Consider the following 25,581-nt stretch of genomic DNA (forward strand, 5'->3'; position numbering starts at 1 on the left):
CAATGATCCTTACCTGTACCAGTTATTACACTGGGAACTGTAAAATGGTAATTTTTTTCTAACTCTATCATTCCTTGTATATTTGCTAAGTGGCATTCTTCTATAAATATGAGCTTTCTCTTTTATATCCCTTCTGCATAATATCTCTCTGTCACTATACACTTATACATAAATTCAAAGTTTTGAAGTTCATTGCTACTAAAACTCAGGCCCACTAGTGAGAATTACCAACATTGCCTGTAAATTGCTTAGAAAATTAGGTTGTCAATCCCCACCCAGACTGATTAATCAGGATCTCCGTGGGGGCAGGGTGTCCAGGCATTCATATTGTGATCAACACTGTTATAATCTATTTCTATTATCATTATTATTATTGTACTGGGGATTGACCCAAAGGCCTTCACACTGAGCTACATCCCGAATCGTCTCTACAATTCTTTATTTTGATGCTGAGGATTTAGCTCAGTGGTTCCACCACCTGCTTCACAAGCACAAAGTCCTGAGTTTGATGCCCAGTACCAAAAAAAAGTTAAAAATTTTTTTTTTATTTTGAGACAGGATCTCACTAAGTCTGTAAGTTGTCCAGACTGAGTTCAAACTTGTGATCCTCTTGCCATAGCCTCCTAGAGTGCTTGGATTACAGGTAAGCATCTCTATGCCTGGGCCATTTCTTTCATCATTCTTTTTATTTTTGGTACGGGGGATCGAATTTGGGTCCTTGCGCTTGAGCAGCAGGCGATGAAACCACTGAGCTAAATCCCCAGCCCTCATTCATCATTCTTATTGATGCTCAGACTGCCTCAGATTTTCCTAGGAGAAGCCCCTTTAAACTAGTTACTATGTCTTATCGACATGTTCCCATTAGTCCTTGAGTACTTCCTTGTTTGCAGGGAACAGTGACCTTTTTTGCCAAGTTTACCATTTACTTTCCCTACCTGGCTGCTTCAAACCTGGAATTAACCATTTCTCCCTTCTGTTGGTTAATGGAGTTAAAAAATCAAATAATGAAGGCTAGCCCTGCTCATTGTTACTGAGGTGTCACTTCTTATAGGAAATGGGGGGGGTAGAAAATGCAAGAAAAAGATATATTTAAGAAATACTGACACCTCCAAATTGAATGCACACCGCACCGTGAGGTTTTCTCCTTATCTTTCCCATTCCTTTTTTGTAACCCTCTTCTACAAAGAACCATGGTTCCAAAAAGCATCAATAACTTCATTCATCTGCCCTATCCTACAACACAATAAAATATTTGCAGAATCAGTATGCCAAATACTCCCACTTCTAATAAACCTACTCAGAAAAGTTAAAAGATTTCAAATTCTTTCTGTTCTTATTCAGAGTGCTATGTTCAAAAGTTATAGGAAGTGATTTTTTGTATGTGATTTTTATAAATATGTTGTTGATTTTAGGTTGAGCCTTTTGCTACTTGTATTTTAAGGTTTGACTCTAACTTCTGAATATTAAGGAGTGTGTGTGTGTGTGTGTGTGTGTGTGTGTGTGTGTGTGTGAGATTGGGAAATGAACCCAGGGCCTTCACACTGAACTATACCCCACACTTTTTTGAGAGAAGGTCTCAGTAAACTGCTAAGTTTCCCAAGCTGGGCTCAAGCTTGCCATCCTCCTGCCTCATCCCCACAGACTGTTGGTATTATAGGTGTGCTCCACCACATCTGGGTTAACTTTCATTTTTTTGAGTTTGCAGAGTATTTATATGCCTCAAAAGTAAAAACTATATAAAAAAGAATATTCAGAGAAATCTTGATCACATCTCTACCCATTCCACCTATCCCAATATGCAACCGTTTCTACTAGTTTATCTCTTTGTTTTTATCTTTTCAAAAATAATACACATTATATGCTTATTTTCCCTTCTTTCTTACACCTAAGGCCATATTTTATTAACATAGGAGAAATAACTTTAAGATAAAGAATTATTTCATTATGACATTAAGGAAAAAAAGTGTCCTCAGCACAACAAACTAACATTCATTCATCTGTCTCTAAGTTATGCATACAGTAGCCTTGTATTTCTACATCTTGGATTTTCTTTCACTTTAAGGCATTTTTTTCACTCAAGCTCCATGTATATACTTTATCTGCCTATTAAAAAGGAACATGAAAGATTGTGGTGACAAGACATCATCTTCTGTTTACCATGGGATAACACCTATTTGCTACATAGTTTCATTTCTGCTCGTTTTACAGCAAAAGATACATTTTAACTTATTCTAAAATTTAATCTTGTGTGAAAAAACGCATTGTATTTATAGACATATATATATATATATATGTAAACTTACACAGAAAAAATAAAATGTACAAAATATTTGGGTGGTTGCATTATAGATGAGTAGAATTTTTAACAGTTGTATTTTCTAAATTTTGTACCATGATCCTGTGTTATTTTAATACTCGGGAGTAAAAAACATTATTTAAAAGAGCTGCTTTTAAAAAAAAAGAAAAGAGCTGCTTAATCCTATATAAATCATGAGCAAAAAAGGCCCTTAGTTCTGTCATTTCAAATGAAATTCTGAATAAGAAATCCTTTTAAAGACCAGAAATATTGCAATGTATGAACACCAGGTGGCACTATAACCAAGTTTAAATAATTAAAAAAAACCCCCAAAACACTAAAACCATAATGGCTAACATGTAATTAATATATTAATCCTCACTTAAATGACAGCACCATTATTCCATTATCCCATTACAGAGAAGAGATCTGAGATGTAAAGCCATACAGCCACTTAGACTTAGGAGAAGCATTTACTGTGGGTTTTGTATATAATCAAGTTCTTACTCAGTTGTTTGGTGAGAATTTCATATTGTACCTCTGTGAAGTTTTAATTTTCTCTTAAATTGCGGCATACTTCACATTATCAGATGCTTTCTCTATAACTGTACTCAAGAGTCTAGGAAACAGAATGGATTCAGCAAGAAAGTTTAGAAAAGAAAATAGCATATTAGCATTTTCCTATACTTCGGTATTTTTGTATTTTCCTACACTTTTTAAATTTTCTTAGTCAATGTGCCATTTTAACAATTAATTCTGTGACTGGTAAATAAAAATCACAAATATTTATGATACAATAGATGTTTTGAAATGTGTATATATTATGGAATGGCTAAATTGAGCTAATTGACATATGTATTACCTCTCATATTTAGCATTTTTTTTGTGGTGAGAACATTTAAGATCTATTCTCTTGGTGATTTTCAGGTATAAAATAATTATTGTAAACTATAGTCACCTTGATATACACAGATCTCTTAAACATATTCTTCCTATCTCCCCTATGGAGTAGAATTTGGCAAAATTGAACAAAGTCACTTACTTTTTAATCTACTTTTTAATCTTACTTGTGGGAATTCCTCCTGAAGATATATAACCACAGACTTGAAGCAACATATATGCAAGGTTATTTACTATGGCATTATTTGTAATAGAGAATTACTGGGAATAACCTAAATTTTTCTCCATAGGAGACTGGCTTTTTTTAAAAGGTGTATTCTTGGAGTAAAATACTATCCAGCCAGACAAAAGAATGATAAAGGGACATGTCAAAGGGGAACTAAAAGGGCCTAGAGGCAATGATAGCAATGAGGAGGGCACTTAAAGCCCACGTCTGGGTTTCTAAGTATTGCTCTTCACTGAAAGGAACTAGACTTCCTTAAAGAAATAGCAATTCAGATCTAGGGCAGGGAAAGTATTAGCTAAACCTAAAATATCTTTTTGTGCCACAGAACAAAGACTGGAGGAGTTAGGTCAAAAGGTTACAGGGGCATCTAACAGAGAATCTGATTGCCCAAATCAGAGGCAATTTTAGCACTCCAAAATAAATACATAAGTACATAAATACAGATGGTAATGAATTATAACACATTGAATAAATGAAAACAAAAACTACAGTGCAATCATATTTTTAATGACCCCAGAGATACTCATTACAAATATAAGAAATAAAGGGGAAAAAAGTTTGGGGTGGAAGTAAAGGAAATCTCTTTTGTACAGAAAAGTGTAAAGGGCAGAACTGAAAAGCCACTAGTTTGCAACTGCAAAGTGGTTACTAACTCTGGGTCCAACATTTATAATTACAAGGTAACTTTCTGAAATATCTTCTGGCTTTATTGTAAGACTAATAGACTTTGAAATGAAAATCCTTGATTGGATAAGGAGAAAGCTATGGAATGCTTAGTTTGATGAGTTTTTTTTTTCTCTTCCAAAGCTGAGAATCATCATTTGCAAATCCAACTTGAGGCAGGTCTCTAGTTTCCTCACTTTAAATTATTCTCATTTTTTGTTACATGGCCACAGGGTATATTGGAACTCCTTGCTAAAGCAGGCCTCATCATAAAGTCAAAAGATAAATGTCATACTAGGAGTTGATATTGCAATGTATCACAGATAAAAGATGTTCCTAATAAAAGCTTTACACTGTTTATATGTATAAACAGAATAAAAGATCCTGCTTAGCCTGTTACACCAGAGAAAGTATCCCATCTTCAAGCTAAACTAAAGTATAGGTTTTCTGAGGAAAGTAATGCCTCCTAACACCTCTCCCTTAATTGGTCTCTAAGAGCTCAGGTTAGAGGGGAGATAATAATGTTGGTTCAACTCATTGTAGGGTCTTATAGGGGTGAAAATGGGGTGATCCTTTTCCAACCATCATAAAAGGCCATGGCTGACACTTTCACACAAAATAACAGGTTACCAAGAGAAGAGAATAACAGATTCATTTAAACACAGTTTTACATACTATGCTAGCCTTGCTGGGCATGGTGGCGCATGCCTGTAATCACAGCACTCTGGAAGGCAGAGACTGGAGGATACAAAGTTTGAATCTAGTCTGGGAAAGTGAGACCCTGTCTCAATAAATAAATAAATAAATAAATAAATAAATAAAAATAAAAACAAGGGCTGGGATGTAGTTTAGTGTGAAGGCTTCTAGGTTGTCCCCAGTAAAATACACACACACACAGAGCCTTCAGGTAGAAAACCCAAAGACCCAGGTTAAATACCCATTTTGGGGATTAGGTTCAATGCAGCATGCACAATTATGTAGAAATATGATTGCACAAAAAGGATACAATCTAATACTAACAGACTGAGTGGGTAAACCTAGCAAAGCCTGTCTGTTTAGCTTGTTCTTGGCCTACCTGTATGGCATTCCTTACTCCTGGTATAGCGCCGGAATGAATTTTATAATCTACTTTAGACAAGGTAAGTCAGAATATTTTTATGGTCAGCTCTAAAACAGAAAAGTGGGGGAAGATAAGAGCAATATTTTTAGACCTTAAGACTTGCTTCAGGGAAAAGGAACTCCAGTTTTTATGGCTCACTTTGAAAAGAGAAATTCCAATTCTATGGCTTGTATTTGGGGAGTAGAGAAAGCAGGATACAGGATAAGAGGTCAGAGAAAAACACTGCTTCTGAGGCCACTTCTGGGGCTTTCATTTACAGTGTCATTTTTTGAGTCCCAAAAACCTCCACAGGTCAAATACCCATCTCATCCTGCCATATCTAGTTAGTCCAGTGTATATTTCTCCTGGTGTAAATATTAACAGCACTCCCTTTTAATCTCAAAGATGCCTCAGTTTGGACAATAAATCACACAATTGCCCTATTTCTGGGACACCCCTGATGCTCTTCAGAGAGGTTTTCATTTGCCTGATATTGAGGAGTAAATGATAAATTAGAGAAGCAAGAATGAACTCTGGAATATGGCAGGCAGAATAATGGTCAATTGGCAGCTATGGTGGCACACACCTATAACCCCAGCACTTGGGAGGCTGAGGTGGGAGGATGACCATGAGTTTAAGGCAAGGCCTGGACTACATAGTGAATTCAAGGCCAGCCTGAACTACTACATGGCAAGAACCTATCTCCAAAAAGGAATGGTCCTACCCCCAAGATTCCATATTCGAACCCCTAGAACTGTGAGTATGTTATTATAGATGGTAAAATGAAAGTGATTAAGGATGTTTAGATGAGATTATCTTGGCTTTTCCAGGTGAGCTCAATCTAATTGTATTAATCTTTAAAATCAGAGAATCTTGAGTTCAGACTTAAGAGATAAAGACTATGAAACAACACTCAGACAGCTGCAACACTGCTGGCTTTGAAGATAAAATATGGAGGCCATGAATCAAGAAATGTGGGCAGCCTCCAGAGACTAGCAAAAGCACGGAAACGGATTTTCCCTTAGAACCACCAAAAGAAAACAAAACCTTGCAGACACAGAATTTCACGATAGTACTTTTATACTGCTTTAATCCATTAATTTTGTGGTGATTTATTTCAATAACAACAGGAAACTGATACATTGAATTGACTGTATTTTTAAATGATCTTTGAAGGAATAAAACATTATTCATTTAATAAATTTTCAAGTATGCCTGACCTAATGGTGAAGATGAACTCAAGTTTGCATTTTTGGAGGAAGACTGTCACTGAAACACATAATTAAGACTATTTTAAGATTTCTAAGGGTTACTAAAAAGGGGCATGAATTAACAAATACAAGAAAATAAACCAGGACATGCAAACATGGGCAGAAGGCATACTAGGTTAAATATATGGCATAGAGGAAAGTTCAGGAAGGCATCTGAATGTCAGATGCCAAGTTGGAACCAACAACCCCTAAAGCCTCGTTGCCTTTTAAGAAAGTTTCTCTCTTTCCCACAGTACACATCTCTCATGGGTCAAAACAGGGTCTTCTAACATTCAAGGCTACAGGCTGGTAAAGCTACCAGCATTTCAAAGGTTGCCTGTAGCTGGGAAGGAAAGAAGAGAGCCCTGAAACATGTTCCTCAAAGTAGCACCTAAATGTTTTGTCTAAAAGTAAGGAGGTAGCTGGGTGTGGTGGAGTATACCTGTAATCTCAACACCCAGGAGGCTGAGATAGAAGGATCACTGTGAGTTCGAGGCCAGCCTGGGGTCCATAGTGAGTTCAAGACTAGCCTGAACTTCATAGTGAGACTCTGCCTAAAAAAAAAAAAAAAAAAAAAAAGAGGTGAGGGTGGGGTTGCAGTATATTCCCACCATATACTGGGAACACACAAAATTGGAAATGGTGGTGAACTAAGTGATTAATAATTACCGATAATATTAGTTGAACGAAATAATTTGAGTCATTTGATGAGACTTACCTAGAGGAAATAGAAACTAGGGAAGGAACAGGAGACAGAATCAGTGACTAATTGGATGTGTAAGGTATGAAAGTGCAGTGTGATACCAGATTTTCAGCCTGAATGAGTACAGGAAGGGTGATGCCAAATATAAAAGCAAGATGAGGTGAACCCCCCCCCCCCCCGAGAAAAAACAGGCATGTAAGCGCATGCTGCAATCCCAGCACTCAGGGGGCTGAGGCAGGAGGATGGCTTGAGGCCAGCCTGGGTTACACAGTGAGTTCATTCAGGACCAGTCTAAACTACGTAGCGCCTGTCTAAAAGAAAAAAGAAAAGGTTGAGAAGGTGCAATTTTAGGCTTGTGCCTATGAGCGTATTTGGTATGGTACAGCATACACACATTTGGCTTCACCTTTTGCTTGGTAAGATCTACTATCTTAGCTTCCGCCCTTTTGCTTCCTGAAGTGTTTTCCCTTTGTGTGGAGGAAAGAGGGACCTAGCCGGAAATGAGGATTGCTTCTTGCTCTGGGAATGGAGGAATTTTAGCGGTATGTAAGGCGTTTTACACGCATCGCTTCAGTTAATGTTCATAACAGTTCATCAGTAAAATACTATGATCCTTTTATAGAAAGATTTATTGGATTACGTAGAATCCAGTCCTGCTGCGTAATCCTGTGTAAATTACCCCTCTCCCAGTTTACAGTACTGGGGCTCCAACCCAGGGCCCCCAGCATTCCAGGCAGGCACTGTACGTACCAGGCAGGGTGGCACACACCTATAATTCCAGCTATCTGGGAGGCTGACTCAGGAAGATCTGAAGTTCGCGCCCACCCCGGGAAATTTAACAATTTAATGAGACCTTGTCTCACAAATAAATACATACACAAATAAAAAAGGCTGAGAATACAAATTAGTGCGAAGGGACTGGGTTCGTGAGTAACCTCTCACCCCCGCCGAAAAAAAGGTCACCTAACACCGAGGGTAGTGAGGACTCCAGGAGAGCACACCAACACCCCATCCTGATTCCTCTTACACCTGCTGGGCCCACGTTTCACAGGTGAAAGTCACCTCGCCCCTCAGGGGACTGTGCGCCGCGGCGACTTCATACCCCAAGCCCGCACCCTCCCGAGCCCCAGCGGAGAGAGCTGACGTGCCGGACCCGCTCTAGGCTGGAGCGTAGCCCTGACGTCACACTTTCCGGTCTGCGCTGCGTGCTTACGTCATCCCGCAGTGCGTGTTTGTCCGTAAGGATCCCGGAAGCTAGTTAGCTGGCAGAATAAGAGGTTGCTGGGAACCGTGAGACCGTTCCTGGAGTTAGTGCGACATAAGTCTTAGTACTGATAGCATTGATAGTCTATTTGTTTGTTTTTGACACAGGGTCTCGTAGTTCAAGCTGGCCTTTGAACTAGCGACCATCCTCTGGCCTTAGGCTCCCCAGCGCTGGCATTACTGGCGTGCGCCACCTAGCGCGCCGACATTAGCAGTTTTAAAGAAACGTGTCTGTATCTAGCGGGCTCCTGCTCTGACAGTGTCACAGAGGTTGCATGCATTAGGTAAGAGGTAGTTCTCCAGAGAATTGTAGGTGCCGCCCCTTTGGAGGAGTGATGCAGTAACACCATAACTTCTAGCCCAGACCTTTGAAGACCTGTACACGTGATTCCTTGTTTCCTCTACTCGTCAACACATTCCATCTGTTAAAGGTCATTTGAGAAAGGTAAAATTCCAAATTACTCAAATATACAAATACAAAATGAACAGTTGTCAAAAGACGTTAATGAAGGAACCAGTAAAACATTAAACCTCAGAGAATGTTAACCACCTAAACAGGCAGTAGTATTCTGAAATGAATTTGCACTTCCTGATCAGCAAGATCTTTGAACTCCAAATTTTTGAACTTTCAAATTGGATTCGTCTTTTTTCCAGTTTTACAAATACCATTCTAATCTGAGCCTGAAATCTGTGGATCCCACTACTGCCTCCTAGTTTCTTTCCCTTGCAAGTCCCCCAGTTCATTGTCTGTGGTTTCCAGAGTGCTCTTTAAAACAAAAGTAATAAATTAGATAATACTGCTTTTCTTAAACGCACGCAATGGCTTTCTTGCTTGGAGAATGAAATATTTACTCCCTATGTTTGCATACAAGGAACTCCTGTGAGCTGCCTGTGCTTGTTCTACAACCTCAGCTACCACTGCTTCGCTACTGCTCAGAACTACCCTCTCCTTAGAGTGCCGATTCCCCGGAATTCTGCAGTTAACTTATTTTTCTTCTTTAGATCTCATGCACCACATAGTGACATTTCAGTCAATGAAGAGCCACTTATATCACCTAGTGTAAATACCCTCTATGATATTCACATAAGGATGAAATTACCTAGCATTTTCAGTGTTAAGCCACATATGGCTGTATTGCCTTCTCAGACTATTCTAAATTGCTCACTTGTGGTATATGTTTTGCTGTATGATTCTTGTGAATCTAAGTAAACTGGTGTTTAATTATGATTCATTTGAGTATGCTTAGACAACAGTAACTCCATTTTGAACTCTCACATAATAAAAGCTGTAAATGAACTGAATCGATGGGTGATAGCCACCTTGACAACTGTGCACCTATATACAAATAATATGGTTGGTATCTAGGACTTTTTCCCTCCAATTTTGACATCTGGAAGCTAACCCACACTTCTGGATGTGAGACTGAACAACAGTTACTCCATTTTGTAATAGGGCCCCAACTTGTCTGCTTCTGTTATGGATCACCAGGTAGACATCGAGTTCCAGGGATGTGCTTGTTGTTGTGCCAGGAAGGTCTGTTGTGTGTGTAGTGTTCCGTCATGCTTGCCCAACTCCATATCTGAATATGTTATCTTAAGGACAATCTGTAAAAGGTCTGTTTTATCTCTCTCCTCTGCTTTTGTATTTCTGCTTGCCAACTTCCCCTGCAACCCCCTATAAAAACAGCCTCGGACTCTGAGCCAGTTGCCTCTCTAAGCTTGGAGCTTGGAGAGTCCCATCTGGCCAGACTAATAAAGGTCTGTTTTACTTCAACAACTTGTCCACTGTGTTCCCTCCCAGGTGATCTTCGCTGTAGTCAGCTCCTCGGAGCGTTTGGTGAGACACATGGTCTTACACTGGAGACACACCGGAGATAATATGCCTTCTGGAACCGTAAGTATCAGTGCCTTTAGACTGCCATTTGAGACATATCAGCTGTGACTCTACCCTTTGTGAGTTGAAATGGCATTGGCCACCCTGAGGCTCTGTTTCAGTGAACACCCCTTTCTTCATTGTAGACAACATTCCGTACCTGTTTGTGTGTTCCCTTGGAGGGGCTGACCTCCCAGATCACTTGGACAAATTTTTCTGTGGATGCAATATTTGGCTTATTACTAAAATTCTGTGCTTCACTGATTGTTTTTTACTTATCTTTACCTATATTGCTTATTTTTGTTTGGTCTGCTTTTGTGTACATTGCAATAAACTGCTTAATTTAGAAACTATCTTTGTTTCACTTGACTTGTCATTTGTTGAGAGAATAAAGAGCCTGCCCCTCATGGAGGAATTATAATCTTCGAGGTTAAAAGTGGTCCAGCACAACACATCCCAGTCTTATTGATTGATTGATTGAAATTTGAATGATTTATTAAAACATTCAAAAGCATGTCATGTAGTTTTTGGTTTTTAAATTTTTTATGAGTACACGTTTGCAGTACATAATGATTACATTTATTGTGGGGAGTTGGTACATGTACAAAACACATTTTAATTCTTTTTACGTTCCTTTCCCTTCCCCTACCTCCCCTTTCTCAATCATCTTATTTAAAATTTAAAATTTCTACAGACATGATCAATTCTTAAAATTAATTTATGCTATTGCATAACATTCACATTAGGAAGGCAGGTAAATTATCAGAAGCCCAAATTCACACTACCAAGGGGTTTACAGAGTACCGAAAATGTCAAGAGTAGAAATTCCTTGCATTGGCTTTAAACTGCCCCCAGTCATAGGAACACCATCTTCTTCCTCACCCTCTCTTCACCAGCTAAGTCTAGAACTCAGCACAGCAAAAGCTACCAAGAAGGAGAGATGCAGCTGCTGTGATTAGCAGCTCCAGCTGCACAGACAGAAGAGCCTCTGGTACCAATTTCAAGAGAAAATGAAAATCAGTTTAAATACCTACTTTCAAATTTTTGGTGTTCTCTTTTCCTAAGGAACAGAAAAGTTGGTAATTCTGGGAAACATCCCTTGGACATGGGGTCAGGTGACCATGACAAGGGCTCACTGCCAAGCAGCCAGCTATTCCATGGAATATCAGACTTTCTCTACAGTTTCTTCAAATTCTGTTTGTTTGCTCTTGGTTTCTTCCACAATTTTGTTTTGACTCTTTCTTTGTCCAGTTTTAAAAATTCCTCGGTGGTTAATTCTTCAAACTGCTTCTTGACAGAAAGGAACACACACCTGGATGAATGTGTTTTATGTTTCTCTATGGGGTTGTCATGTGGCTCCCAACCTTCCAATTCCTTGAAGCAGGAGAAACTCTGGGCCATGTTAAGCTCGTTCTTGGTGGAGCAGTGGATGAACCTGGCCTCATTTAGCTTTCCCCTCAAGGGTGCAGGCACAGCCCTTCAGTAGGGGCCAGTTCTTCAATGCAGAGATGCATGATCCTTGAGATAGAGATGCTAGGTCCTGGGGGACAACAGAACCCACATGCCATGATCAATGCCACCAAAACCTGGTGGTGCTACTCAAATCCTCACCATGATCATTTTGATACAAGACTTACTCATTTGTTTATTGTACATCTCCCAACCTCCAAATTGAAGCATGTAAATTCAGACAAAAAAGTCCTGAACTATGCAGCTCACCACTATATTCTCAGCTAATAGAACACCTAACAACTTGTGTGTTATCAATCCCTATTTAAGGCTTTATCATTTAAATCAAATGGTTAATTGAAAAAATGAAAAGATAAACATTAAAAGGAGTGCTTCATGAGTCATGTTCATAAACTATTGAGTTATTTTATGTAAAAAGTACTCTGGGTAAGAAAAGTGGTGTAAAAAATATTTTCTGTGCTTGGTTCCCAAGGATATTATCAAAGATTTCTTTTCAAAGATGGCAGCAGTCCTTTTAAAAAGTTGTTTAGATCATTATCTAGAAAAATCATTTTAGGTTGATAATTCACTCTAAATTCCTTCTTTTAAAAGTTCATTTATTTACTATTAAGAAGCTGAGAAAGAAATCAGGAACACAATTCCATCTATAATAGTTTCAAACAAAAACCTAAGAATCAACCTCACCACGGAGGTGGAAGACCTCTACAATGCAAGTTAAGAACACTGAAAGGAAATTGAATGAAAAAGACTTCTTGTGTTCATGGATTGGCAAGTGATCTACAGATTCAATGCACTCCCCATCAGAATACCAATGTTCACAGAACAAAAACAAAAACAAAAACCCTAAAATTTATATGGAAACACAGAAGACCCAGCATAGCCAAGCAATCCTGAGGAAAAAGGGGAATGGTTGAGGTATAATATCAATTTAAAAATATACTACGGACCCATAGTAACAGAAAAAACATGGCACTCTCATAAAAAGACATGTAGACCAATGAAATGGAACAGAGGACCCAAATAAATACTGCAGCTACAGCCGTCTTATTGTTTTTCTTCAGAATTTATTACTACATGTTTGCAGTATATAATGATTACATTCACTGTAGGGGATTGGTACATGTACGTAGCACATTTCAACTCCCTTCTTTTTTGCTCCTCCCTCTGCCTCCTTTTATTTTTTCAGCATCAGATTCATTTATTTCTCTTATAAGACCTTATAAAGTTACTTATCATATATACAAATTGAAAACCAGACTAATAAACCAAAGAACATATAAAACATGTAAGACAGTTGTACTAAGTCAGGGTACAATTTTAGATACATTGTTCACACTGAATTACAATACCTTTTAAAAAATTTTATTTTATTGATACATTTTAGGTGTACAATGTAATGACATTCATCATTGGAAATTTGCACCTTTATAATCTCTCTTGGTTCTTATTTTTTCTCCCTTTCCCTGCCCTCCCTTCAACCCCTTTAACCCTACCTATTTACAAAGACTTTGATTCCATTTTTTAATTTTCTCATATTAATTCCATTCCCTTCTTTCCTTTCCCCATCCCTCACAATTCCCCTCCCCTCCCCCCGTTTTTTTGGGGACCGGGGATCGAATTCGGGTCCTTGCACTTGTGCAGCAGGCAGCGAAACCACTGAGCAAAATCCCCAGCCCTTCCCCCTCCCCTTTGCCCCTCTGCTTCCTATTTCACGTCATCTATTGTACCTTTTAGTCCTTATTTACACTTTCAGTTTCTCACACTAGAGAAATAATTCAGTATTTACACATGTGTCCTACTTATTTCACTTAAGAGTATCACCTCAATATGCATCCATTTAGCAATGAATGTCTCTAATTTCTCATTTTTTATGGCTGAGAAGTACACTATTTTATAAAAAACTCCCACATTTTCTTTATCCAGTCTCCAGTTGATGGGCATTTGGGATGCTTCCAAGTATTAGCTATTACAAATTGTGCTGCTATGAAGATGGGTGCACATATATCACTGTGGTATGATTCTTTTAATTCCTTGGGGAAGATAACTAGCAGGGGAATAGCTTGGTCAAATATGAATTTTCATCCTAGTTTTTGAGGTATCTCCATACTGATTTCCATAGTGGTTGCACCAGTCTACACTCCCACCAGCAGTGGAGCACAGTTCCTCTGTCCCCACAGCCCTGCCAGCATTTGTTACTGGTTGATTTCATGATAGCAGCCATTCTTTCTGGAGTGAAGTGGAATCTCAGTGTTGTTTTCCTTTGCATCTCTCGAATGACCAGTGATGTTGAACATTTTTTCATGTATTTATTTGCTATTTCTACTTCTTTGTGTGAGAAATGTCTGTTCATTTCAGATGCCCATTTTCAGATTGGGTCTTTAAATTTGGGAGGTCTGATCTTTTTAAGTTCTCTATAGACTCTGGATAGTAGACCATTGTCTGAGGAACTGCAGGTGAAGACTTTTTCCCACATTGTGGGTTGACTCTTCACACTGCTGGTGGTTTCTCTTGCTGTGCAGAAGCTTTTTAATAAGAAGAGATCCCACTTGTTGATTGTGCCAGTTCACGGGCAACTGAGGTTTTGTTCATAAAATCTTTTCCTATACCAGTGTCTTCAAGAGTTCTACCTAACGCCTATTCCAGCTGGTGCAGTGTTTTTATTTTAATATTAGGGCTTTAATCCATTTTGAGTTTAGTTTAGCGTATGGTGAGAGGCATAGGTCTAGTTTTAATCTTTAACAAGTTGAAAACCAACTTTTCCAGCACCCTTTATCAAAGAGGCTATCTTTCTTTCAGTGAGGGTGTTTGGCTCCTTTGTTGAAGATGAGGTGGCTGAGTGTGTCTGGCATTGTTTCTGCATCTTCGAATGGGTGCCACTGGTCCTCAGGTCTGTTTCTTTGCCAGTACCATGCTATTTTTTTTTATCACAGTACCTTTGTCGTGTAGTTTCAAGTTGGGGATTGTGATACCCCCTGCCATGTCTCTGTTACCTAGAATTAATTTTGCTCTTCTGGGTCTCTTCTTGATCCAAATGAATTTTTGGATTGTTTTCTCAAGGCCCATGAAGTATGCTGCTGGGATTTCAATTGGGATTGCATTGAATCTACATAGCAGTTTTGGAAGTATGGCCATTTTCACTATGTTGATCCTACCCGGGAGCAAGTTATATCTTTCCATTTTCTGATATCATCTTCAGTCTTTCTTTTCAGAGTGCTATAGTTTTCAGAGAAGTGGTCTTTGATTTCTTTCATTAGGTTGATTCCTAGGTATTTCAGTTTTATGGATGCTATTGTGAAAGGAATTGTTTGGCCTATTTCTGTCTCAGTGAGTCTGTTGTTCATGTAGAGGAAAGCTACTGATATTTCTGTGTTGACCTTGCATCTAGGTACCTTACTGAATTTGGTTATTAAGTCTAGAAGACTTTTGGTGGCATTCTTGGGGTCTTCTACATAGAGTATCATGTCATCTGCAAATAATGACAATTTGACTTCTTCATTTCCTATGTTTATTCCTTTTATTTCTTTCTCTTGTCTAATTGCCATGGCTAATGTTTCCAAAACTATATTGAACAAGAGTGGTGATAGTGGACATCCTTGTCTTGTTCCTGATTTTAGTGCGAAGGATTTCAGGATTTTTGACCATTTAGTATGATATTGGCTGTTGGTTTTCATAGATGGCTTTTATCAGTTTGAGGTAGAGACCATCTATTCCAATTTTTTGTTTGTAGGGATTTTTAAAATCATAAATGCGTGCTGGATTTTGTAAAATGATTTTTCTGCATCTATGGAGATAATCATATGATTTTTGTCCTTGTCTCTATTGATATAGTGTATTACATTGATTGATTTGTGTATGTTGACCATCCCTGCATCTCTGGGATGAATCCCACTTGGTCAGGGTGTATGATCTTCTTGATGATCATCTGCATTCAATTTGCCAGTATCTTATTAAGGATTTTTGCATCTATGTTCATTAGTGAGATTCGCCTATATATAGTTCTCTTTTTCAGTTGGGTCTTTCTCTCCTTTGGGGATCAAGGTGATGCTTGCTTCCAGGAATGAACTTGGGAGTATTGCTTCCCTTTCAAGTTCATTGAAGAGTTTAAACAGTAGTGGCAATAGTTCCTCTCTAAATGTCTTGTAGAATTCAGCAGTGAAGCCATCAGGATGTGGGCTTTTCATAGTTTCTAAGTTTTTAATTATGTTTTCAATTTCAATGATTGATATTGGATTCTTTATAATTTTTAGGTCTGCTTCATTCAACTTTTGTAATGCATATGCATCTAGGAATCTGTCCATTTCTTCTGTGTTTTCCATCTTATTGCCATATAGGTTCTTTTTTTTTATTAAATTCTTTGATTGGTACATTGCAGGTATACAAGCAAATACATTTCTCATTGGGAATTGTACCTTTACATAATGCATCTTGGTTCTTATTTTTTCCCCATTCCTAGCCTTCCCTTCACCCACTCCACCCTTCCCTATTTACAAAGACTTTATTTCCATTTTTTCCATTTCTCAGCATTTTTCCTTTCCCTTCTATCCTTTGCCCTGCCCCTCCCAATACCCCTACCCCTTTGGACCTTTTCTGCCTGTTTTGCATTATCGATTATTCATTCTAATCATTGGTACATTTTAGGTATACAATATAATGACATTCATCATTGGAAATTTGCACCTTTACATAATTTCTCTTGGTTCTTATTTTTCACCCGTGCCCAGCCCTCCCTTCAACCCCTCCATTCCTCCCTATTTACAAAGATTTTGTTCCTATTTTTCCATTTTCTCATATTAATCCCATTCCCTTCTATCCGTTCCCCTAGCCCTCCCACTTCCTTCCCCTTTGCCCCTTTCCTTCCTATTTCACATTACCTATTATACATTTAGTCCTTATTTACACTTTCAGTTTCTCACACTAGAGAAACTATTAGGTATTTACACATGTGTGTCCTATTTATTTCACTTAAGAGTATTGCCTCAGTGTGCATCCACTTAGCTATAAATGTCTCTAATTTTTCATATTTTATGGCTGAGTACTACTCCATTTTATTAAAAAAACACCACATTTTCTTCATCCAGTCTCCAGCTGATGGACATTTGGGCTGTTTCCAAGTTTTAGTTATTACAAACTGTTCTGCCTTGAACATGTGCGCCCATATATCGCTGTGGTATGATTCTTTTAATTCTTTGGGGAAGATCCCCAGCAGTGGAATAGCAGGGTCAAATGGGACTTCCAGTCCTAGTTCTTTGAGGTATCTCCATACTGATTTCCACAGTGGTTGCACCAGTCTACACTCCCACCAGCAGTGGAGCAGGGTTCCTCTTTCCCAACAGCCCCTCCAGCATTTGTTATTGGTTGATTTCATGATAGCAGCCATTCTTTCTGGGTGAAGTGGAATCTCAGCATTGTTTTCATTTGCATCTCTCGAATGACCAGTGATGTTCAGCATTTTTTCATGTATATATTTGTTATTTCTACTTGTTTGTGTGAGAAATGTCTGTTCATTTCAGATGCCCATTTTCAGATTGGGTGTTTAAATTTGGGTGGTCTGATCTTTTTATATTCTGTATAGATTCTAGATAGTAGACCATTGTCTGAGGAACAGCAGATGAAGACTTTTTCCCACATTGTGGGTTGTCTCTTCACACTGCTGTTGGTTTCTCTTGCTGTGCAGAAGTTTTTTAATAAGAAGAGATCCCACTTGTTGATTGTGCTTGTTCACGGGCAACTGTGGTTTTGTTCATAAAATCTTTTCCTACACCGATGTCTTCAAGGATTCTCCCTAAGCTCTGTTCCAAGTGCTTCAGAGTTTCTATTTTAATATTTCGACCTTTAAACCATTTTGTTTTATTTTACTGCATGGTGAGAGATATATGTCTTCTTTTAATCTTTGGCAAGTTGAAGCTCAATTTTTCCAGCACCATTTATCAAAGAGGCTATCATTCCTCCAGTGAGTGTGTCTGGCTCCTTTATCGACGATGAGATGGCCAAGTGTTTCTGGCATTCTTTCTTCATCTTCTAATGTGTTCCACTGGTCCTCATGTCTGTTTCTTTTCTAGTACCATGCTGTTTTCATCACAGTAGTTTGTAGTATAGTTGCAGGTTGGGGATTGTAATACCCCCTGCCATGTCTCTGTTACCTAGAATTGCTTTTGCTATTGTAGGTCTCTTCTTGTTCCAAATGAATTTTTGGATTGTTTACTCAAGGTCCATGAGGTATGCTGCTGGGATCTCAATTGGAATTCCATTAAATCTATGTAGTAGTTTTGGAAGTATGGCCATTTCCACTATATCAGTCCTTCCTACCCAGGAGTATGCGATATCTTTCCATTTTCTGATATCATCTTCAATCTCTCTTTTCAGAGTGCCATAGTTTTCAGAGAAGAGGTCTTTGATTTCTTTCATTAGGATGATTCCTAGGTATTTCAGTTTTTTGGATGCTATTGTGAAAGGAATTATTTGCTCTATTTCTCTCTCAGTGAGTCTGTCATTCATGTAGAGGAAAACTATTGATTTTTGTGTGTTGACCTTGTAACTAGCTACTTGACTGAATTTGGTTATTAAGTCTAGAAGACTTTTGGTGGAGTTCTTGGGGTCTTCTATATACAGTGTCATGTCATCTGCAAATAATGGCAGTTTGACTTCATTTCCTGTCTTTATTCCTTTTATTTCTTTCTCTTTTCTAATTGCCATGGCTAATGTTTCCAGGACTATAGTGAACAAGAGTTGTGATAGTGGACATCTTTGTCTTGCTCCTGATTTTAGTGTGAAGGATTTCCTTTTTTTGACCATTTAGTATGATATTGGCTGTTGGTTTTTCATAGATGGCTTCTATCAGTTTGAGGTAGGGACCATCTATTCCAATTTTTTGTAGGGTTTTTATCATAAATGCATGTTGGATTTTTAAAATGCTTTTTCTGCATCTATGGAGATAATCATATGGTTTTTGTCCTTGGCTCTATTGATATGGTGTATTACATTGATTGATTTTCATATATTGAACCATCCCTGCATCCCTGGGATGAATCCCAGTTCATCAGGGTATATGATCTCCTTGATGATCTTCTGCATTCTGTTTGCCATTATCTTATTAAGGACTTTTCCATATATGTTTATTAGTGAGATTGGCCTATAGTTCTCTTTTTCGGTTGGTCTTTCTCTGCTTTGGGGATCAATGTGATGCTTACTTCCAGGAGTGAATTTGGGAGTATTACTTCCCTTTCAATTTCATTGAAGAGTTTAAACAGTACTGGCAGCTGTTCCTCTCTAAATGTCTTGTAGAATTCAGCAGTGAAGCCATCAGGGCTGGGCTTTTCTTAGTTGATAAGTTTTTAATTACATTTTCAATTTCATTGGTTGATATTGGTTTGTTCAGAATTTTTAGGTCTTCTTCATTCAACTTTGGTGATTCATATGTATCTAGGAATCTGTCCGTTCCTTCTGTGTTGTCCATCTTATTGGCGTATAGGTTCGGAAGTAGGTATTGATGATCCTCTGGATTTCTGCTGAGTCTGTTGTAATTTCACCCTTTTCATTCCCAATTGCATAGATTTGGGCCTTTTCTTTCCTTTCTCTGAGAAGATTGACTAAAGGTTTGTCAATTTTGTTGATTCTTTCAAAGAACCAACTCTTGGCTTCATTGATTTTTTGTATCTTTCTCTTAGTCTCCATTGCATTGATTTCTCCTCTGATCTTTATAATTTCCTCCCTTGTATGAGCTCTGGGGTTGTCCTGCTCTTCTTTATCTAGAAGCTTGAGGTGCAGCATCAGGTTATTTAATTTGGCTCCTTGTGTTTTCCTAATATGCGTATTCAGTGCTATGAATTTCACCCGTAAGACTGCTTTCATTGTGTCCCATAAATTCCAATATGTTGTATTGTCATTGTCATTTAATTGAAGGAACTGTCTGATTTCTTCTTTAATTTCCTCTGTGACCCATTGGTTATTCAGAAGTGTGTTGTTCAATTTCCACATGTTTATGAAATTTTTTGAGTTTCTTTTGCTATGGATCTCCAATTTCATCGTCCTGTGGTCTGATAATATACAGGGGATAACTTCAGTTCCTTTGCATTTACTTAAACATGTTCTATGTGTGAATATGCGGTCTATTTTTGAGAATGACCCATGTGCAGCTGAGAAGAATGTGTATTCTGATTTTGTGGGGTGGAAGACTCTGTAAACATTTGTTAAGTTCATTTGTTCAAGAGTTCGATTGAGTTCTAGTATTTTATTACTTATTTTTTGTCTAGTTGTTCTATCTATTTGTGACAGTGGGGTGTTGAGGTCCCCCACTAGAATTATATTAGTGCATATATGACTTTTCATGTCCATTAGTATTTGTTTTATATAGTCAGGTGCACTAGTGTTTGGTGCAATGATATTTATGATTGTCATCTCTTCCTCTTGGATTCTTCCCTTTACAAGGACGTAGTGTCCTTCTTCATCTCTCTTAATCAATGTTGGTTTGAAATCTACTTGATCTGCCAAGAGGATAGCTACTCCTGCTTTTTTTTGGGTTCCTGTCACATGCAGTATTGTTTTCCACCCTTTAACTTTCAGTCTATGAGTTTCCTTTTGAATTAAGTGTGTTTCTTGTATGCAGCATATTGTTGGATTTTGCTTCTTGACCCATTCTGCCAGTCTATTTCTTTTGATTGGTGAATTGAGACAATTAACATTGATGGTTATAACTGAAACATATTGACTTGTCATTGTCATGACTTTTTCTTTTTGTTGGGTTCTCTCCCTTTCCATTTAATTTCTTGTCATGCCAGATGAGTTCATTCTGCTTTGCTTCCTGGGGTTGTGATCCTCAATGTCTGTTCCTAGGATATTGTGTAAACTTCTTTGGAGTGCTGGTTTGGTATTCACGAAGTTCCTAAGGTGCTCTTTGTCATGAAAGTATCTTATTTCTCCATCCATTTTGAAAGATAGTTTTGCAGGGCACATCAATCTGGGTTGGAGGCTGTTTTCTTTTAGGGCTTGGAATATGTCACTCCAAGCTCTTCTTGCCTTGATGGTTTGTGTTGAGAAGTCTGCTGTGATTCTGATGGGCTTTCCTTTGTATGTGATTTGTTGCTTTTCTCTGACTGCTTGTAGAACTTTGTTCTTCTGTTGTGTTTCTGGAATCTTAACAATTATATGCCTATGTGTGGATTTTTTTTGATCAAGGCTATTTGGAGTCCTATATGCCTCACTTATCTGTATGTCAAGCTCTTTTCCCCTGCTTGGGAAGTTTTCTACCATTATTTCTGTGAAGAGATTTTTTATGTCATCTCCACTCTCTCCTGTTTCTTCATTGACTCCAATCAGTCTTATGTTATTCTTTGCATCATCTAGCAGCTGCTGGATTGATTTCTCATGTTCCCTCATAATTTTGAAGCAGTTTTTCTTTTCCTGGTCACTAATTGCAATCTTGTCTTCTATATCTGAAATTCTGTCCTTACATTGGCTCATTCTGTTGTGTAGACTTTCAGTGGAATTGATCATGTCCTGGAAATCTATTTGCATCTGTTTTTTGGATTCCATTTTTTTCCTATGTTGGGATTCCATCATGTTCCTGTGCTCCTCTCTAGATTTATTAATCATGTCTTGCACTAGGGGCACAATTCCTCCTGTTATCTGAGAAATTATTTCTGATTTCATTTTTTCCAGATCCCCTTTTGTTGCCAGTTCAGTGGGTCCAGATGGTTGAGTATCAGAGTGTTCCATCTCATTTCCCTTTGTGGTTGCTGTAGGTGATCTGGAAGTCTAGTTTTGAGACTTATTTATGTGTTTTCTCATTTCAACTGGTGAGGGGGCAGCTGTTGGCACCTCCAAGGATTACCTCCTCTGAGCTGGGAGAGGTGGGACAGGGGCCGGGAGCAGCAGTAGGGATGGTGGCCAAAAGCCCTTTCCTGTGGGCTGGGAGCAGCGGGAGGGATGGTGGCTGAGAAACCTCTTCCTCTTGTCCAGGAGCAGTGGGATGGTGGCTTAGAAGCCCCTACTTCTGGGCCGGGAGCGGTGGGAGCGATGGTGTCCCCAAAGCCCCTTCCTGTGGGGTAGGAGTGGCGGGACAGAAGGTGGCCCAAAATGCTTTCCTCTGGGCTGGGAGCAGCAGGAGGGATGGTGGCCGGGAAGTCTCTTCCTCTGGACCAGGAGCAGTGGGACGGCGGCTCAGAAGCCCCTACTTCTGGGCTGGGAGCAGCGGGATTCAGTACTGTGGTCTGGTGGTCCAGTGTCCTGTGCATCTTTGTAGTGTGGAAATAGGTGTCTGTCTGTCTGCCGCGGGCTGATTCGGTGTCTTCTGCTTGGGACCTCGGTAGGGAGTGCACAGCCTTGCCTGTCTGCAGCGGGCTGATTCCGCATGTTCCGCGCGACCCCATATAGGTTCTTGAAGTAGGTATTGATGATCCTCTGGATTTCTGCTGGGTCCTTTGTAATTTCACCCTTTTCATTCCTAATTGCATGGATTTGGGCCTTTTCTTTCCTTTTTCTGATAAGATTGGCTAAAGGTTTGTCAATTTTGTTGATGCTTTTGAAGAACCAACTCTTGGTTTCATTGATTTTTTTGTATCATTCTCTTAGTCTCCATTGCAGTGATTTCTACTCCGATCTTTATAATTTCCTCCCTTGTGTGAGCTTTGAGTTTGTCCTGCTCTTCTTTTTCTAGGAGCTTGAGGTTCAGCATCAGGTTGTTTAATTGGGCTCACTCTGTTCTCCTAATATGTGTATTCTTTGCTATGAATTTCCCTTGTAAGACAGCTTTCATTGTATCCCATGGATTCCAATATGTTGTATTGTCATTGCCATTTAATTGAAGGAACTGATTTCTTTTTTAATTTCCTCTGTGACTCATTGGTTATTCAGAAGTGTTTTATTCAATTTCCATGTGTTTATGAAATTTTTGCAGTTTCTTTTGCTATTGATCTCCAATTTCATTGCATTATAGTCTGATAATATACAGGGGATAACTTCACTTCTTTTGCACTTACTTAAACATGTTCTATGAGTGAGTATGTGGTCTATTTTGGAGAGGGACTGGTGTGCAGCTGAGAAGAACGTGTATTCTGATTTTGTGGGATGGAACATTCTGTAAAATCTGTTAAGTTCATTTGTTAAAGAATTTGATTGAGTTCTAGTATTTTGTTGCTTATTTTTTGTCTAGTTGATCTATCTATTTGTGACAGTATGGTATTGAGGTCCCCCACTATTATTGTATTAATGGATATATGAGTTTTCATATCCATTAATATTTGTTTTACATAGTTGGGTGCACTAGTGTTTGGCGCATATATATTTATGATTTTATCTTTTCCTGTTGGATTATTCCTTTTACAAGTATGTAGTGTCCTTTTTGTCTCTCTTAACCAGTGTTGGTTTGAAATCCACTTGATGTGCAAAGAGGATAGCTACTCCTGCTTTTTTTCACATTCCCGTTGCATGGAGTATTGTTTTCCACCCTTTAACTTTCAGTCTATGAGTTTCTTTTTGAAGTAAGTGTGTTTTGTGTATGCAGCATGTTGTTGGATTTTGCTTCTTGACCCATTCTGCCAGTCTATTTCTTTTGGTTGGTGAATTGAGACCTTTAACATTGATGGTTATAACTGATATGTATTGACATCATTGCCATGACTTTTTCTTTTTGTTGGATTCTCCCCTTTGGTTTTAATTTCTTGTCATGCCCAGTGGATTCATTCTGGTGTGATTCCTGGGATTGTGATCCTCATTGTCTTTTCCTAGGATATTGTCTAAAATTTTTTGGAGAGCTGGTTTGGTATTCATGAAATTCCTAAGGTGCTCTTTGTCACGAAAGTATCTTATTTCTCCATCAATTTTGAAAGATAGTTTTTCAGGGTACATCAATCTGGGTTGGAGGCTGTTTTCCTTCAGGGCTTGGAATTTGTCACTCCAAGATCTTCTTGTTTTGAGGGTTTGTGTTGAGAAGTCTGCTGTGATTCTGATGGGCTTTCCTTTGTATGTGATTTGTTTCTTTTCTGTAACTGCTTGCAGAATTTTGTTCTTCTGTTGGGTTTTTGGAATCTTGACTATTATATGCCTATGTATAGATTTTTTGTTTGTTTGTTTAGTACCGGCGATTGAACTCAGGTCCTTGCACTTGCACAGCACATGGCAAAACCACTGAGCTAAATCCCTGGCCCCTGTGTAGATTTTTTTTGATCAAGGGCAGTTGGAGTCCTATGTGCCTCACTTATCTGTATGTCAAGTTCTTTTCCTCTGCTTGGAAAATTTTCTGCCATCATTTCTGTGAACAGTTTTTTTTATGTCATCTGCACTCTTTCCTGTTTCTTCGTTGACTCTGATCAGTCTTGTTATTCTTCTTTGCATCATCTAGTAGCTGCTGGATTGATTTCTCATGGTCCCTTAGAATTTTAAAGCAATTTTTCTTTTCCTGGTCACTGATTGCAATATTGTCTTGTATATTTGAAATTCTGTCCTCACATTGGCTCATTCTGCTGCATAGACTTTCAGTGGAGTTTTTAATCTCCTGGAAGTCTGTTTGCATCTGTTTTATGGATTCCATTTGCTTCCTATGTTGGGATTCCATCATGTTCCTCAGCTCCTCTATTTTTTTAATCTGTGTCTTCTCTAGATTTATTAATCATGTCTTGCACTATGGGCACCATCTCTGCTGTTTGTGAGAAATTATTTCTGATTTCATTTTTTCCAGATCCTCTTTTGTTGCTAGTTTATGGAGTCCAGCTGGTTGAGTACAGAGTGTTCCATTTCATTTCCCTTTGGGGTTGCTGTAGGTGATCTGGAAGTATAGTTCTGAGGCTCGTTCATGTGCCTTCTCATTTTGATGGGGTGGGGGTGGAATGTGCTGTTGATGCCCACGTGGCTCACCTCCTCTGTGCTGGGAGCAGTGATATGTTGGCCCAGAAGCTTCCTACTTTGCACTGGGAGCTGTGTCATGTTGACCTGGAAGCCTTCTCTGTGCTGGGACTTGTCTACAATACCCTTTTTTCTTTCTCTTTTTTCCTATTATCTGTCTTTTATTTTGTAATATATATAATACTATATATAGTAACATAAATATATATATATATATATACATATATATATATATATACACACACATAGTTTTTGTATAGGAGAAACCATGCAATATTTAAGCTTCTCTATCTGTGTTACTTCACTCAACATTATGGTCTCAACAAAGGAGCCAACCAACCTCATTGGAGGAAAGATAGCCTATTTAATAAATGGTATTGGAAAAGCTGTATTTCAACCTGCCAAAGAGTAAAACTAGACCCATACCTATCACCATGCACTAAACTACGATCAAAGTGGATTAAAGATCTAAATATTAAGACAGAAACACTAAACTTGCTGGAAGATAAGTTAGGTAGAAATCTTGAAGACATTGGCATAGGAAAAGACTTTATGAACAAATCCTCAGTAGCAGTGGAGCTAGCATAAAGATTCAATAACTGGAATCTTATTAAAAAGCTTCTGTACTGCAAGAGAAATCACCAACTGAGCTAAGAGACAACCTACAATGTGGGGAAAAATTTTAGCAACTGTACCTCAGACAAAGGTCTAGTATCGAGAATATATAAAGAATTTAAAAAAATCAGACTCCCCAAATTCAAAGACCCAATTCAAATATGGGCATCTGAAATGAACAGACATTTCTCAGACAAAGAAGTAAAAGCAGCAAATAAACATATGAAAAAATGTTCAACATCACTGGTCATTCAAGAGATGCAGAATGAAAACAACACTGAGATTCCACCTCACCCCAGAAAGAATGGCTACTATCAAGAAATCAACCAATAGCAAATGCTGGTGGGGTGTGGAGAGAAAGGAACCCTTCTCCATTGCTGGTCGGAGTG

General features: G+C 38.5%; 1 long non-coding RNA gene and 1 pseudogene across 1 annotated transcript in view; one reads left to right on the forward strand and one right to left on the reverse strand.

Moving 5' to 3' along the window:
• The first annotated feature begins 8,369 nt into the window (after positions 1-8,369).
• LOC147825309 (uncharacterized) overlaps positions 8,370-25,581 on the forward strand; it is a 47,686-nt gene continuing 30,474 nt past the window's right edge. The window contains exons 1-2 of the long non-coding RNA XR_015440914.1: positions 8,370-8,845; positions 10,202-10,294. This is a non-coding gene — a long non-coding RNA (uncharacterized LOC147825309). The remainder of the gene's footprint in view (positions 8,846-10,201; positions 10,295-25,581) is intronic.
• Positions 11,406-24,658, reverse strand: LOC147825310 (baculoviral IAP repeat-containing protein 5 pseudogene; annotated as a pseudogene).

Source organism: Heterocephalus glaber, unplaced genomic scaffold (genome assembly GCF_053883595.1).
Source record: "Heterocephalus glaber isolate CG9 unplaced genomic scaffold, H.glaber_assembly_v1.0 deba00001504, whole genome shotgun sequence".
Taxonomy (NCBI): Eukaryota; Metazoa; Chordata; class Mammalia; order Rodentia; family Bathyergidae; genus Heterocephalus; species Heterocephalus glaber.